Source organism: Macaca nemestrina, chromosome 8 (genome assembly GCF_043159975.1).
Source record: "Macaca nemestrina isolate mMacNem1 chromosome 8, mMacNem.hap1, whole genome shotgun sequence".
Lineage (NCBI taxonomy): Eukaryota > Metazoa > Chordata > Mammalia > Primates > Cercopithecidae > Macaca > Macaca nemestrina.
The window spans coordinates 72,219,011-72,237,248 of NC_092132.1; positions in this window are offsets into that span (position 1 = coordinate 72,219,011).

Here is an 18,238-nt window from a genome sequence, read left to right on the forward strand (position 1 = left end):
TAGATAAATAAATAAATGTGTATACTTTTTTACACGTTTATTTATTTATAAAAATATGTATATTTTATATATACATATTTTATTATTTTATTAATATATAAAACATCATTTTAAATATATTTTAATAAATGTATATTAAATAATATATAACTATATATTTTATTTATCTATTAAAATATATTTTTATTATATTAAAAATATAATAAAGACAGAGAGAGAGTCAGAGAGAGGCTGGTGATTACCTCTAAGATTGTTTCTAACATTACATGTGTGCACAGGTTTGGCCATGACTTTATCAGAGGAAAACTCTGTGTTTTCTATTTGATTTCCTCATGTTCACCTCAGTTTGGTTCAATGCCATCTGTGAAGCATCTGTTATAAGTCATGTGCTGACGGGGGTCCAAAATTTTATGCAGATCCTGAAAATATAAATCTGTAAAATTGGAAGTAATTTCATCCAACCTCTTGCTTGATCCTTTTGCTTTGTATATCAGAAAACTAGTTCAGTGGGTGATTTTCTCAAGGTTGTGCAGCCTGTTAATTACATAACTGAATCTAACATCCAAGTTGTCTGATTACTAATGCTGTTTTCTTTTTACTGTGCCAAACTCTCTCTGATTTGTTGTTAGTTGTAAAAAGGAGTCTCAGGCGTTACCAACTTCACCAGGTATGACAAGGCCTTCTTTTTTGGACCACCTCACCTTATATCCTAAGAGCTCACAAATGCTCATTAGAAAGGAATTTGACGTGCTGTTTTTCTCATTATTTCTTTTGGTACATATGTCAAGAAGTGAAACTCAAGTTCAGATGAGTCATATTCATATTTCATAACAGGGCAGCAGCAAATTGGTAGCCAATATTATTGGAGAATTAGGATTAAATTTAACCATGATGAATCAAAGACCAAAGGAAAAGTAATGGATTCTCAGTATCACTGGACACATTCGTTGATTTGAGTTATCTTTGAATTCACAGGGGACACAGGAACAAAGTTTCCTAGACACTACCCTGGTAAGGACTTTGGTGGTCTCGGAACCAGCCTATGAGCTGGGTTCTCAGAAGCACATCTTGAATTTCCTCTTCAGTATCCCCTGCTCTCCAGCCTCTTGTCTCTATGCCTCTTGCAAACTTCCAGCCTGGGATCAATCCCACCCTAACTCATCTATCTTCAGGTGGTAGTGAACTCTTAGAAAAGCCCACACAACTCTTATCAAGTGGGGTGGCCACAAATTCACACTTCTAGGCTCAGCTGGGCCCTCCATGCTGCCAGTCAGTTTTTTGTTTTTTGTTTTTGAGACGGAGTTTCACTCTTGTTGCCCAGGCTGGGGTGCACTGGTGTGATCTCGGCTCTCTGCAACCCCTGCCTCCCAGGTTCAAGCGATTCTCCTGCCTCAGCCTCCCAAGTAGCTGGGATGACAGGTGCCCACCCCCACGCTTGGCGAATTTTTTGTATTTTTAGTAGAGACAGGGTCTTGCCCTGGCCCCATTCAGTTTTTTGGCTTCTCTTTGTTAAGCTCTCTTTTTTGGTCTTATCAGTTCTTTGTTTGTTACTGACTCAGTCCTCTTAGCAGATGCCCTCACCTTCTACTTCACCTAAACAATTTGTCAGATCCCCTCTGCCATCCCCTACTGGCTCCTGTGAGTCTGCACTGATCTCCGGTCTGAAGAGGCTGGGAAGCCTCTCCTGCTACCGACACTCCTACCAAGGTTTCCACCTCTTTTCCTGCCATCCCCTGGGACCCTCCTTCATCAGTAATCACCTCTCTCATAATCCCTGATCTTTCTCCACTGGCTCATTCTCCCCAGATTATGAACATGATGAAGACCTGCCTATCCTAAACAAATCAACCAAAAACAAGCCAAAACTTCTCTTGGTTCTCTGTCCTTCTTTAGCTACTAGCCAATCTCTCTTTCCTTTGGAAAGTTTTTCTGAACAATGATCCTCATTTCCTCTGTCAACTTCCTCAACTCCTGTTCACGCCTCAACCTCCCTGGGTCTAGTGTCTGTTCACTGCCTGGACTCTCATTCATTTGCTTGTTCATTTGTTCATGCATCCATTGCATTCAACGAATATTTGTTGAACAGCTGCTAGGTGCCAGGCATTGTTCTAGGTGTTGGAAAATAGCTAAAAACAAAAACAAAAACAAAAAACTCCATTGTAACTTCTCTTGCAAAGTCACATATTCCAAAAAATATTATTCTTTTAAGACATTGATTATAAAACAAATACGAGATACACAAAGTAACTTCATGGTATTGGTCAAGGTTCCACTTTGACCTCATTATTTCCCAATCTTTTACCTACAAAGATCCCCATTGTGGCAGGTTGCAATTGCCTCCGTCAGGTCAGAACCCATATCCATCCCCCTGCTCCCTGCCTGCCCCCTGTGGAGTTCCTAGAAATGTCAACCTTAAAAGCACATCAATGTAAACACCAAGATGTCTTCAGTGTTTGCCCTGGAGCTCCAGAAGCTTTTGGTGAAGGGAGGTGAGGGTGGGGGCTAGTGGGAAAGAACCAGAGGAAAGGAGAGGGAAGAGAAGCCCCAACAGAGAAAGAGCTAAAGATTATGGACCATTCCACTAAAAGATTATGGACCATTCCACTAAAAGCCAAGGCCATGATCAAAAGACAATAACAGTAGTAGTAATAATAATAAATACATGAAATTAATATTTTATTATTAAATTCATTGCAAAATTTGGAAAACACACAAAAGCAAAAGCACAAGAGGATAATAAAAATCACGAAGTGTACTTCCCAAAGGAAGCTATTCTTTTGGTATGTTTCCTGCCAGTAGGTATTTCTCTGTACATGTGGCGTACATCCCATACAAAGTTGATATCCCACTGTAAAAGCTGATTTTCATATATCATTTTTCACTTAATATTCCAGTATGAGATTTTTTCCTCATGTCATTAAATGTTCTTCAAAAGCATGAAGCTGGAGAAACATGCAAAGAATAGATTCTAATAGACTGCCAAAAGGGGTTTAGATTTTTCCAGAAAACAGTGAGAATTCCCTGGAGAGATTTTCTTCACCCCCCCACTTTTTTTGATTTTTTTTTTTTTTGAGAGGTTTCTAAGTCAGGCTAATTGAGGAATAATTCATGTGCAGTACAGTAAAAGTCACCCTTTTGAGGTGTGTGGTCTGATGAGTTTAACAAATGGATGCATGTAATATCACCACAACCAAGACATACAGTATTTCAATCACTGCAAAAAGTCCTTTTGTGATCTTTATACAGTCAATCCCCTTTTCTCAGTCCAACCCCAGCAACCTAATCTGATGTCTTCATTTTGCCTTTTCCAGAAAGTCATATAAATGAAATAATACAGAATGTCACCTTTTATGTCTGACTTCTTGCACTTCACAAAATGCTTTCTATCCACATTGTCGCATGTTTGCTCCTTTTGATTGCTAAGTGGTATTCCATTTGATAGTATAGCACCGTTTGTTTATTCATTCACCAGTTGATGACATTTGAATTGTTTTCAGTTGTTGATTTGTAGTTTTCTTTAATGCCTTTGTCTCGGTTGGTATTAGGGTAATGCTGACTTCATCAAACAGTTTGGGCAATATTCCTTCCACTTCCATTTTCTGCAAGAGTTTGTGCACAGTTGCAATGATTTCTTTCTTCAATATTTGGCAGAATTTACCAGTGGCGCATCTGGATCTGGGGTTTCCTTTGTAAGCAGATTTTTTTTTTTTTTTTTTAAGACAGAGTCTCGCTCTGTCACCCAGGCTGGAGTCCAGTGGCGCAATCTTGGTTCACTGCAAGCTCTGCCTCCCGGGTTCATGCCATTCTCCTGCCTCAGCTTCCCAAGTATCTAGGACTACAGGCGCCCGCCACCACGCCTAGCTAATTTTTTTTGCATTTTTAGTAGAGACGGGGTTTCACCATGTTAGCCAGGAGGGTCTTGTTCTCCTGACCTCGTGTTCCGCCTGCCTTGGCGGATCCAAGTGCTGGGATTACAGAGTTATCTCTCAAAGTGCTGGGATTACAGAGTAAGAAGATTTTTAATGGCAAGTTTCAATACTTTTATACATATAGGACTATTCTAGTCATCTGCTCTTCTTGAGTGAGCTTTGTAGTTTGTATCTTTCAAGAACTGTGTCTATTTTATCTTTTATCAGACTTTTTATTAATTTTATAATCTTTTAATGTCTGTAAGACTTTTCAATCTTTTAATTTCTGTAAGATCTATAGTGATTCCCCTCCTTTCATTCCTGAAATTGGTAGTTTGTGTCTTCTCTCTCTTTCTTTCTCGATTACATTGGTTCAAGGTTTATACATTTTGTTCATCATCTCAAAAAGCTAGTTGCTAGTTTCATTGATTATCTCTGTTTTCAATTTACCTGATTTATGATCTTATCCCTATTATTTTCTTCCTTCTGCTTGGTTGGTTTGATTTGCTTTTCTTTCTCTCATTTCCTAAGGTTGAAGCTTAGATTGTTCATTTGAGACCATTCTTATTTTTTAACATAAGCATTTAATGTTATATATTTCCCTCTAGGAACTGCTGTAGCTATATCCCTCCAATTTTGATATGTTATTTGTTTTCATCTTCTTAAAAATATTTTCTGATATATCTTGTGAGTTCCTCTTTTAACCAAGAATTATTTAGAAGGGGGCTGTTTAATATAAAATATTTAGATACTTTTCTAGATACTCTCCTATTATTGATTTCTAATTTTAATCGGCTGTGGTCAGAGAACGAAGTTTTATATGATTTAATTTTTAATTTTTTCTTTTATTTTGAGATGGAGTCCCACTCTGCTGCCCAGGCTGGAGTGTGGTGGCATAATCCCAGCTCACTGCAACCTCCATCTCCCGGGTTTCAGCAATTCTCCTCTCTCAGCCTCCCCAGTAGCTGGGATTGCAGGCATGAGCCACTGTGCCAGGCTAATATTTGTAGTTTTAGTAGAGATGGGGTTTCGCTATCTTAGCCAGGCTGGTCTTGAACTCCTAAGCTCAGGTGATCTGCCTGCCTTGGCCTCCCAAAGTGCTGGGATTACAGGGGTGAGCCACCACTTTTGACCAATTATAATTTTTAAAAAAATTATTGAGTCTTGTTTTATGATCTAGAATATGGTCTAGTTTGATGAGATTTCATAAGCATGTCAAGTGAGTGTGTGTTCAGCTATTGTTGGTTAGAGTGTTCTGTAAATGTCAATTAGGTCAATTTGTTTAATAGCACTGGTTGCTGTAGTCATACTGATTTTCCATCTACTTTATTGAGAGAAGCCAACATATGTGAAGAGATGCTCAACATCAACATCACTAATCATCAGAAAAATAGAAATCAAAACCACAATGAGAGCATCTCACACCTGTTAAGATGGCTATTATCAAAAAGACAAGAAATAACAAGTGTTGGAAAGAATGTGGAGGAAGGGGAACCTTGTAGACCGTTGGTGGAAGTTCAGATTGGTACAACCATCATGAAAACATTACAATAGAACTAAAAATAGAACTACCGTGTAATCCAGCAATCCCACTACTGGGTATACATGCAAAGGAAAAGAAATCAGCACCTGGCTGAGATATCTACACTTTCATGTTCATTGCAGCATTATTCACAATAGCCAAGATATGGAAACAACCTAAATATCCATCAGCAGATGACTGGATAAAGAAATTGTGACACACACACACACACACACACACACGCAACAATGGAATAGCATTCAGCCTTTAAAAAGAAGATCAGCTAGGCACAGTGGCTCATGTCTGTAATCCCAGCATTTTGGGAGGCCGAGGCAGGTGGATCACCTGAGGTCAGGAGTTTGAGACCAGCCTGGCCAACATGGTGAAACCTCATCTCTACTAAAAATACAAAAATTAGCTGGGTGTGGTGGTGCATGCCTGTAATCCCAGCTACTGAGGAGGCTGAGGCAGGAGAATTGTTTGAACCTGGGGAGCAGAGGTTGCAGTGAATCAAAAAGAGTGAAACTCTGTTTTTAAAAAAAAAAAGGAGATCTTGCCATTTGTGACAACATGGATGAACCTGAAGGAAACTGCACAAAGTGAAATAAGCCAGACACAGAAAAGAAAATACTGCATGATCTTACTTACATGTAGAATCTAAAAAAGAATCAAGTCAAGTCAAATACACAGAAACAGAATAGAATAGTAGTTACCAGGGCCAGGGAAGGGAGGAAATGGGGAGATGCAGGTCAAAGAGTACAAAATTGCAGCACAGTAGGATGAATAAGTCTAGTGATCTAATGCAGTGGTCCCCAACATGTTTGGCACCAGGGGCCAGTTTTGTGGAAGACAATTTTTCCATGAACTAGAGAGGGGGTGGGGGTGGGGGTGGGCAGGGGGAGAGATGGTTTCGGGTTGAAACAGTTCCACTTCAGATCCTCAGGCATTAGATTCTCATAAGGAGTGTGCAACCTAGATCCCTGGCATGCACAATAGGGTTTGCATCCCTATTAGAATCTAATGCCACCACTGATCTGACAGAAAATGGAACTCAGGTGGTAATCTGAGTGATGGGGAGCAGCTGTAAATACAGATGAAGCTTCACTTGCTTGCCCACTGCTCACCTTCTGTTGTGTGGTCTGGTTACTAACAGGCCATGGACCAGTGCTGGTCCATGGCCTGGGGGTTGAGGACCCCTAATCTAATGGACAGCATGAGAATTATAGTTAATAAGATTGTATCATATGCTGGAAGTTTGCTGAGAATAGATTTTAGGTGTTCTTACCACACACACAAGTAAATGTGTGAAATGATGGATGTATTAATATGCTGGACTGTAGACCATTTCAGTATGTATGAATATATCAAAATATCATGTTGTATACCTTGAATACATAGTACAATAAAATATATAAAAATTATTGAGAGAAGAGTGTTAAAATCTCCAATTATAATTGTATATTCATCTATTTCTTTTGTGTTCAGTTATGCTTCATTCTGAAGCTCTGTTAAGTACATGTAGGATTATAATGTCATTTTGATGAAGTGACCACTTTGTCACTATGTAATGTCTCTGTTTATCCATGGCAATATTCCTTTTTTCTGACATCTAATTTGGCATTAATATAATCATTTCAGTTTTATTTTATTAGTAATTTCATAATTACTAATTATTTCACAGTTTATCTTTTTTTCATTCTTTTCCTTTTTTTTTTTTTTTTTTTTTTTTTGAGACAAAGTCCCTCTCATCTCCAGACTGGAGTACAATGGCATGACATTGGCTCACTGCAACCTCTGCCTCCGGGGTTCAAGCGAATCTCTTGCCTCAGCCTTCCGAGTAGCTGGGATTACAGGTGCCTGCCCCCATACCTGGCTAATTTTTGTATTTTTAGTAGAGACGGGGTTTCACCATGTTGGCCAGACTGGTCTCAAGCTCCTGACCTCAGGTGATCTGCCCACCTTGGTCTCCCAAATTGCTGAGATTACAAGCCTGAGTCACCGCACCTGGCCTATCATTCTTTTACTTTTAACCCATCTGTGTTTCTATTTATAAGGTGGGTTTCTTACAAACAGCATATACGTGGGTCTTGTGTGTTTAATCCAATCTGACAGTTGTGGCCTTTTAATTGAGCTTCACCCACACCTATAGCACTCAGATAGTCTCTCTTTCTGGACCCTTGCCCCTTCCCCAGTCTTTCTCATGAGCATCTAGTAGAGGCCAGTGGAAAGAGCTTGCAAGTGGGTACAAACTCCCCCTGTATCTGGTGATCCTACCTATTCCAAACTGATGTTCTAACCCATGCTAGCTTTTAAGAATATGTTAAAATTTTAGATAATTCCTGTCTCCCTACGTGTGTGGTAGCCACCTCCTCCTTTCTTGCTCTGTCAAAGGTGAAACAATATTTGAGTCTCATCTGTCCTCACAGGGTTTGTCACTCTTTGGTATTCAGTTTACCTTCCTTGGAGACTGGAATTCAGCATCTCTTATGACCTCAGCTCTTTGGTGGGTTCGAAGAAAAGTGATGGTGTTGTAGAGATCAGCCATTTTCTCATTTTTTGGGGGAGCTGTGCTCTCTTATGCATTCTAAGTGGAAGCAGGATGATGAACTAAAAGAGGGGAAGGAGATAAAGGGAGGAATTCAGGATGGCTCCTAGGCTTAGTTTGAGCAGTGGAATAAATGTTGACACCACTTACTAATAGTAAAATGGATCTGGGGGGAAAGTCGAGAGGTCCATGTTGCACATGTGAAGCTGTAGATCACGTGGATGTGTCCAGTCGGCTGTTGGATACTCAGAGAGCTCTGGTGTGAAAATTTCCCTGTGAGAGTTGACAAGGTAGAGATGATACTTACAGCTTTGGGACTGGATGGAACTACCTAGGGCAGAATGTAGACAGAAAAGGCTGCCTATAACTGAGCCCAGGGACAGTCTGGCACTTGACACAGGATGGGGGAAGAGGAAGGAGCATAAAGGAGAAAGAGAAGCAGTGGCCAAGGACACAGAGGAAAGACATTAATAATCCCTTGAGGGCAAGTTTTCATCTAGATTTGGTAGGAATCCATAAGGCACAAAACACTGTGTTCCCTTAAAGACAAACTTGAGATCATAAAAATCTATTAACTCTTTTGAGACTTCCTATTGCTTATGGAATCTTGGGCTCAGGACCTTTCATTGATGCCAAGCAGAGATCTGCTCCTGCTGAGGCAGGGGCTAGAACCTCTCTCTTTCCAAGACCAACTGCAGCAAAAGTTGAATGAGCTCTTGAAAAAAATCTGCTCCAAACCCCTTAGGATCAGAATGAGCCCTTCATTGGGAGCTCAGTAAGATTTCTGGTAGTTGCGTGCAGATATGTCTTTTTTGCCATTTTACTAAGCTTTACAGATACGTGCATTTGTCAGAAGGTTGATGCTACCCTTCAAATATTTGTCTCTTCTTCTCCCTCTGGGGCAAGTGCCCCATGGTCTGATGGGTGCTGGCTACATCACAAAGATTCCTTCTTTGGTCTTTGCATGTGTTATTGTGAAATCTACTGCTTCTTCAGAGGAGACACGCTCTGTTGAATAAGAAAAATGTGGTCAAAGGAACATACTAATGAGGCTGATTAGATGCTTTTATTGGTTATGACCTTTCTATTTCACTCTGGGAATGTGTTGGGTTTTGTTTTAAAAATAAATCATGCATCTCACATTTCTTTCATTTGGCATCTGCATCACATATAGACCTATACTATATAACAGGGTTTAGAAAGAAAATAATGTTAGTGTGTTTAGATTTTTTTCAGGCAGTTAAAAACAATATTATGCTCCCCTTAAACATTCTGATTGACAGAATAAGACAAGCTGTATGAAGGAGGGCGAGTTTTTGAATGACAGCACCAAACACTGTCAATGCTACTTGTATTTCCTAGCAACTCTAAGAGGCCACCAGTTTGAACAATACCTACCTAACATACTGATCCAAAGATCTGATGCCATTGGCTTAAAAGGCAGTGCCCAGTTCCCAAATTAGCCTTTCTTTCCTCACCTAAGACACATAAATTTGAAACCCATCTTGATCTTTATTCCTCTCCTTGGTACCAATAATTTAGATTCAGATCTTTATTTTTAGTTAGTTCAGGCATTTCTGTGATTGTGTGCTATCTTAAGGATCTTAGTTCTTTCTACTAACCACAGGGAATGGACTACCATGACAGTGCTGCCATGGGCGGCCCCCACGCCCCAGTGTCCTAAGATGGCCCTTCCTCTCCTCCCCCTATCCTTCCTTCACTGCCCAGGAGGGGGAGCACTGATGGCCCACTGGTGATGCAGCATTGGTCTTGGGGCACCCGGGGCCACACTGGGAGGCATTTTCCATGTTTGCCTTTCTACAGAAACCAGTTGCATCAACTCATTCTCTTTGCACATTGCCTCTCTTAGGGTTTTATTTTGTTTGTTTTGGTTTATTTGGTGGTATGGTGGTTTCTTTAATCTCAGAGGAGAGTATGAATAATTAGAAGCAAACTGCAATCACTAGCAAAGTTTACCACCTGCCACCTGGGTCTGCTTCTGAGTATGTTAACTGAAAATGCTTAATATAAAGATAGTCTGTGAATTTAAAAGAAAAAGGTTTTGGTTTTTATGGAACTCAGATGTCCAGATCAGTCCCTCTGTCTCTTAAGAGCTCCTTGAGTTTGGCCTGAACGTTGTGGAAACCTATTGGTGGCCCCAAAGCTGTGCAGATTCCTTGCGGGGGCAGAGGAAAGGCTCTTTCTCATGATGGTGTCTAGCTCCACATTCCTGCTTCTCCTAAACTCATTCAGGTTGTGGACTGTATTGCCATCTACTAGGTGTTATTTTGGTTCTATTCTGTGACAACCCAGACATGAAACTTAGCCCATTCCTTTGGTTAACACACCACACACACGTGTGTGTGTGTGAACACACGCACATGCACTAATACACACACAACCACTTGCATGAGGTATATGGCTGGGATGCAGATGGAATGTGTTTGAGAAAAAGAAGTGGAAATGCACTTCACAGCAACATAACTTCATATTTAATATTAGACCTCCTGGTTGTATTAGGATTTTCCAGAGAAACAGAACTAATATGATGTGTGCTTATATAGAGGAAGACCTGTTTTAAGGAATTGGCTCACATGCTTATGGGGGCTGGCAAGTCCAAAATATGTAATTCAACTCTGAAGGCTGCCAGGCTGGACGGCAAGGGAAGAGATGATGCTGCGGTGCCAGGCCGAAGGCTCTCTGTGGCGGAATTCCCTCTTGCTCAAGGGAGGTCAGTCTTTCATTCAATTCAGGCCTCCCTGAATAAGGCCCACCCACACTATGGAAGGCAGTGTACTTTACTCAAAGTTCGCATATTAAAATGTTCATTTTATCCAGAAACACCCTCACAGAAACAGCTAGAGTAATTTAGACCACATATCTTGGCACTGTGTCCCAGCCAAGCTGACATATAAAAGTAACCACCATCCGGTTTTCAAAAGTCCTTTCAAAAGTCCAGTGTTGAGCACTGAGTTGCTCAACAAGTCTAGTCTTCCCACTCTGCCCCCAAATGTCTGCTTATTTCTAGTGCTGTGAAGTTTGGCTATTTATTTTACTCGGTTGAATCTTCAGGGTCTCATTTTCCATTTGAAGTGGTTTACGAAGGTATTTTCCTGAACAAAGATAGTTTCCTCCCTAAGAGTACTGGGGCTAGCTGGGAAGATGATGATTTTTCCCACTCTGTTTCATCTATAAAAATGTAGTCAATAAGTGGCAATTTAAAAATCTTTCAGGATGTCCTGTTTTAAAGAAACTGGATAAAACAATCAGCTGCCTTTGACAAAATTACAAGAATTTATAACGTAAAAGGGCAAATGGTAAAGGGTCTATCAAAAAGAAACCTTCCCTTATTCATTTATATTAAAATAAGATGAGGCATAAAGTTTGACTTCCCTGCAATTTTTCAGGAGCATACTGATAAGGAAAAGGCAGGCACAACTGCAGGTTGCTTTTTATCAAGCAAGAGTGAATAATTCCAGCCTAGAAAGCTGAAATGCCCTGTTGTACTTTGCTTCTGCCCTGGGTGAGTTCTGCCTCATGCCTACAGCTAAAAATACCTTGCTTCTGGCCAACCCGGTGGTGGCCAAGAACAATAACTACTTAGAGGCTGATTCAGGGAGAAGAAGCTTTTCTCTATGATTTTGTTTTTATCTTTTATCTTTATTATTAGCATTTGTTTATTCAAATGATAACAGCAAGTATTTTTGAGTGTCTGGTATGTGCCAGGGTATTAAGTACAGTATACGCTGCATCTCACTTGTTCCTTACAATTCATTTATCAAGCATTCCTGTAAGCTTCATTTTATGGATGATGAAATTTAGCTACTGCTTCCAAGGTCACACAGCTGTTTAATCCTGAAGCTGGGATTTACATCCAAGAGTATCTGTTGTTGATTTTGGTTTTTGCTTTGACATTGGATCTCAATCTGTCGCCCAGGTTGGAGTGCAGTGACATGAACACAGCTCATTGCAGCCTCAACCTCCTGGGCTCAAGCGATCCTCCTGCCTCAGCCTCCCATTGTAGCAGGGACTATAGGCACATGCCACCATGCCCAGCTAACTTTTTAGATTTTTTGTAGAGACAGGGTTTCCCTATGTTGCCCAGGCTGGTCCCAAACTCCTGGGCTCACACCATCCTCCCACCTTGGCCTCCCAAAGTGCTAGGATTACAGGTGTGAGCCACCGCACCTGGCTCTCCAAGAGGATGTGACTCCAGACTAGCAACTCGCAGCCAAGAGGCCAGGCTTTCTCCCGTCATGTGCTGGATATTCTGCTGGACACTTCCCTATAGCAAACCAGTTAGTTTTGTAAAATCTCAGCTAGTTCATCACATTACATACATAGTCACTTAACAGCATTTTACAATAGAATTAAGAATTCTTTTATTTTTTCTTCTATTCCTTTCTGCAAATCAATTTTTACTATGTAGGAGGGAGGCCCTGGGGAAGCCTCAGCTTCTTAAGGCTGTGGCCCAAAGAGTCTCATGGAGCAAAGTTCCGACTCACTCCTCAGTAGTGTGACTTGGGGCCAGTGTTAGCATCAACATGACATTGTGACATGGCGGGGCCCAGGTGTCCTTCTCAGGCCTGCCACCTGCTCTGACATCTCAAGGGGTGTTATCTGGCTTGTTCTGAGTAACTATTTGAAAAGAGGATTATTGGATACTCTCTGATAAGTTACTCCAGGATCTTAAATCAAAGTCAGGAAAAATAGAAAAACATAAGCAGAACAATAAGAACATCCTGGATTTCATAACAGGCAGGACTGATATATATATATACACACACATATATCTATATATGTGTATATATATATACACACATACATATATGTGTATATATATATACACACATACATATATGTGTGTGTGTGTGTGTGTATATATATATAGAGCGAGAGAGTGTCTCTGTTGCCCAGGCTGGAGTGCAGTGGCAAAATCACTGTTCTCTGCACCTTCTGCTTCCTGGGTTCAAGTGATTCTCCCATCTTAGTCTCCCGAGTAGCTGGGACACAGGTGTGTGCCACCATGCCCATGAGAGCACAAGGCGGTTATCCCCCCTCCCTCGCGTGTACAAGGAAGAAGGAATGTTGTGGTCCAGCTGAGGCCTCTTAGCCTCGCTCCATCCTGGGGCTGGAGTGTCTGCTGCAACGTCAGGGCAGTGGCCGCATTCTTAGCTTTGTTCACACGTGGTCAGAGTCAAATTTCAAATTTCAAATGAAGAATGATACAGTGAAAAGAACGGGCTATGGAAAGAGAATGAAGATAAATCCATATGCTGATTCAAAGTTTTGAATTTTTTGTAGAGACGGGGTTTTACTCTGTTGCCCAGGCCGGGCTTGAACTTCTGGACTTAAGCAATCCTCCTGCCTTGTCCTCTTAAAGTGCTGGGATTACAGGCATGAGCCACTTGGCCTGGCCTAATTTTCTTAATAGCAACTATGGACAGGAGCAAAATGAAAATTGCCACTTGCTATCTCTCTTGTGTTCCCCACAGTGCCACCCCTGCAGTGATTCAGCTGGAAGGCCAGGGATCTCCTCCTGAGCTCTTGGGAGCCCAAGAGGAGGTGACTTTTCAATGTGTTACACAGAAAGTATCTGGGAAGTGTCTGTTTTCAGTCTGAAGCCCAGGATGAAAGTGACTAACCCCATTGAGAGGGATTAAGAGCAGCTCTCCTCTGCCCCAGTGATGGAGCACTGGCCACTGTAGGTGTGGGGACCTTGGGGGGGACCTTGACACACAGGACCAAGATGTGCAGCAGCAGAAGCAGCACAATGCTGTTTCCTACTAAGGAGCACAAGAAGCCAGAGAGCTGCAGACACATGGAAGGGCAAGACAGCCTTGGACTCAGCACAGAAGAGACTCTGACCACGCATGAGCAAAGCTAAGAACTCTGCTGCTGCCCTGACGTTACAGCAGACACTCCAGCCCCAGGGTGGAGCGAGACTATGAGGCCTCAGCTGGAACACAACATTCCTTCCTCCTTGTACAGGCAAGGGAGGGAGGATAACTGCCTTGTGCCCTCATAATTTATATTGTAAAAATTCTTCTTAATAATCTCTCTTCCTTGTTATCCAAGTAATATACATGGATTGTGAAGCACATAAAGAAGAAAGAAGAAAAGAAGGACAAAAAAAGAAGAAAAGAAAGAGAAGAAGAACAGAAAAGAAAGGCAAGCAAACAGCATGGGAAAGTTTAGTATTGAGGAAAAGTGGGTGAGGGGCACACAGGACATCTTTGTACCATTTTTGCAACTTCTATAAATCTATAATTAATTCAGCAGCATGCAGCTTTGGTTACGCACGTCTGTATAACTTGTTGTAATTAACAAAGCACAGTAAATCGAATGAGAGCTAATTACAGAGCCGGAGCTAGTCATTCTCCTCAAATGTTTGGCATCTGTATAATGTCTCCATGATTCCTCTGTGAAGCTATCTATAGCTCTGGATTGCGCAGACCCCACCTGACATGAGAGTAAGGATCTAGTGCCCTTAACGGGGAAAACCTCAGCAACCAGCCCTGAATCAGATTCTGCCTTAATAGTGCTTATTTCTTTCTGGGTATACAATCCATCTCTGTTTCCCCCAGAAAAATATCCCTTCACTGAAGGCTTCAGAATCTGGCTGCTCAGGTAGGAAACAGTGCTCTACGAAAGTAACGAGTATAGCCAGTGAAGAATGATACAGTGAAAAGAACAGGCTAAGAGTGAAGAGAAATCTGTAAGCTGAACACAAAAGATGAAAAAGAAGGCGACGCAGTGAAGGGCATGTGTTATAGGCCTAAAATCAGGACCCGATATTATATGTTGCTTTCACATCCGAAACCAGAGGACCTCGAATGGCCTGACCACAGGTTTCCCTCCCCACTCTGCTCCCCTGGATAAGGTCCCGTAGCCAAACGACACTGCACATCATGGAGACCAGGCACAGTGCCGGTTATCCCTAAGCATCGCGCTTCAGTTCTCTGCGGGCCCACGGAATGACTCAAACAGGCCAATCCCATCCTTCCATGGGAACCAGGGGGCACCCCACCCTCTTGGTACTCCAAAGCCTGTCTCCCACAGCCCCTGCTTGTTCATTGTGTTCCCGAGTGCAACCCCTGTGTGGCCCTGCTTGGCGTGCAGTGTCTACGCTGGGCTGTGAGTAGGTGACTCATAAACCGCTGTGGATCTCATCTTCCCAGTGTTGGGCATTGCGTGTTCAGCCATCCCCAGAACGGTAGGGTGGGACTCTCTCCGTTACCAATGGGGTGAAGAGGAGGTGATCAAAAAGGGTGGAGGGCTGTGTCAGTAGCCGGAGCCTTGCCGGTCCGCGGAGCCGCATGGCCTTGGGCGCAGTGCTTCATCTCTGGTGTCTTTCTTTGTATATTCCAGGTCATAAAATAGAAAGCTGTTAGAGCAGATTGAGTCACTTCTGTTTGCCTTGATTTACTTACATTTCCTCCCTTTGTTGAGAAAATGTCAACAACCCAGAGTTTGCATTTCGCGGGTTGGTACATTTCAGGGTGGGAAGAGCTGCACCACCAGGGCAGCTGGCAGCTGCAGGGGCGGGCACCTAAGGACTGAGGGAGCAACACGTGGATGAATTGAGACCACAGGAGGAAGGCAGCTCATTATCTCCAAGCACGCCTATTTTCTTGTTAGTGAGGTTTTTCCACATTAAATGTGTAAAGGGGCATAATCACAAGCATGCTTTTGAGTTCTAGGCATATTTGAGTAATTCAGAACAGGTTTTTCATATCCAAAGGGACAAATAAAAGGAAAGGCTAGGAAAACAAGCTACTGAGGTTATCTTCCCTTTAGGAACCAAAGGAATGAGAGTAAATAAGTTCATTAAAGAAAAAAGTGTCCTCAACTATGTTTTGGGATCATTATCCCTATCTGTCCTTTCAAAGACCTTTGTTTTTATGATAATGGGACTACTTCATACTACTATTTTGGGGTCTCTCTTTGATTGTTCACAATAGTGCCATGAAGTGTAGCAGCAACTTAATATTTATTGAAGACAGGAGGAGGCAATGTAGACATTACTATTCTCAGATAGCAGCTAAGTCAATGATATAACCAGGGGAAATAGGGTCTCCCATTCTTTGTTACCATCATATTGGAAAGGATACACATGGCATAAAAATCCTTCTTTGCAAGCTTGCCATCTCTCCTTTAGACAGTGCTGATCCCTGCTGCCCCCAGATACAGGTAGAGACAGAGATGCCAAAGGGGGAAAAATCTGGCTGGGGCTGGGCGCAATGGCTCACGGCTGTAATCCCGGCACTTTTGAGGCCAAAGCGGGCAGATCACTTGAGGTCAGGAGTTCAAGACTAGCCTGGCCAACATGGTAAAAGCCCATCTCTACTAAAAATTAAAAAAAAAAAAAAAAAAAAAAAGCTGGGCATAGTGGTATACACCTGTAGTCCCAGCTACTCTTCGGGAGGCTGAGGCAGGAGAATTGCTTGAACCCAGGAGGCAGAGGCTTCGGTGAGCTGAGCGCACTGCACTTCAGCCTGGGTGACAGAGTGAGACACTGTCTCAAAACAACAACAACAACAACAACAACAACAAAAAAAAAACAAAAGAGAAGGCTGATAGGGCTTCACGGACTGTTGGTACCTTGGAAAGGGTCACATGGTCCAAGACATGATCCAGATGTGGAATTCCAGAAACTCTGGTCAGACCAAGGGGAATATCTCCTGCTCACCGGTCCCACAAAGACTGACCTATAACCCAGATTTCCAACTGGTTAATCCACATTGAGATCCATAACTGCCAAGTGGCACGAATGTGTATGTTAACTGTCCAATCTGAAGATACACCTTCTCCCACACCCCCATGTTTTCACATCTCTGACACAGGGATTCACATCACAACCACTGTCAGTCAAGCAGCAGTTCTGACATAGTTGCCATTGCCTACACATAGATGGATCTGGTTGTTACTTCTTGTGTGTCATGCCTGGAAAACGGTGCAGCAACCATTGATGCTTCAGTGAGCAAACTCTTTGAGGACCCCTCGGGGGAAGGAATGTGAATCATGATTCCTGTCTGAAAACGTATGTGGACATCCATCTGGTAAGATCAAGAAAGCACCGGTATCAAAACCTTCTGAGCTGGTGTTGGCAGCTTGAGAAAACTTGGAAAAAATTATTGGAGTGGATTTCTCAGTGAAGTACCCTCCTCCCCCATTCGGCTCACTGAAGCCTCTGCCTCCTGGGTTCAAGCAATTCTCCTGCCTCAGCCTCCTGATGAGTAGCTGGGACTACAGCTGTGTGCCACTATGCCCCACTCTGAAATAACATTTTATTTCGGAAAACATTAAGCTTAAAGAAAAAATTAAAAAATAGTTCCATGAATACCTGTATATCCTTTACCTAGATTTTCCTTTTGATATCATTTTGAAGGCATTTTCTTTACTTCACTCTTTATGTTTCTTTGGACATTTTGTTTGTATGTTTGTTTGCTGAATCATATGACAGTAATATGCAAATAACATGACACTTCACTGCTAAACACTTCAGCATGTATCTTTTAAGAATAAGAACATTCTTCTACGGTATAGTATTATCACACCCAAGAAATTGAATATCAATATCCTAATATCAAATAAACAGTCCAAATTTCAAATGTCTATTGGAATATATATATATTTTATATATAACATATATATTATATATAATATATAATTCAGAACAGGTTTTTCATATCCAAAGGGGAAAATAAAAGGAAAGGCTAGGAAAACAAGCTACTGAGGTTATCTTCCCTTTAGGAAACAAAGGAATGAGAGTAAATAAGTTCATTAAAATATATATATATAAAATAAATATATATATTTTAAATTCTTTGTTAAAGGTGCTGTATTACAAACATTGTTGAAGGTACACAGGGTGATATTGTGAAGGAAAAATGCAGACACCAAAGACAGTCTAAAAATGATTCAGAAGAATTAGACATTGAATTTGAAGAAGTTTTAGGAATTATTGCCGCCCTTTTATTTCAGTTATATTTTTCTTGTCATTTATGCACAAGCTTGATGTAGAATAAAATCTGTGTCAAAATAAGTGTAAAGTGATTAAAAGCCAAAGTGAAAGGAAGGCATTATGATGCAGTATAATTGGCATAATTGTTTCTTCTTTGTGGTACATAAAATAATGGCACAACTTACATATGATAAAATACTCTAGGCAACTGGGGCTTCAGTGCCGAGGAGAAAATATGCTGGGACACGAACTCAGCCATGCATCCTGGAGTGTAACTGCCTGGCTGGCTCCCTCTC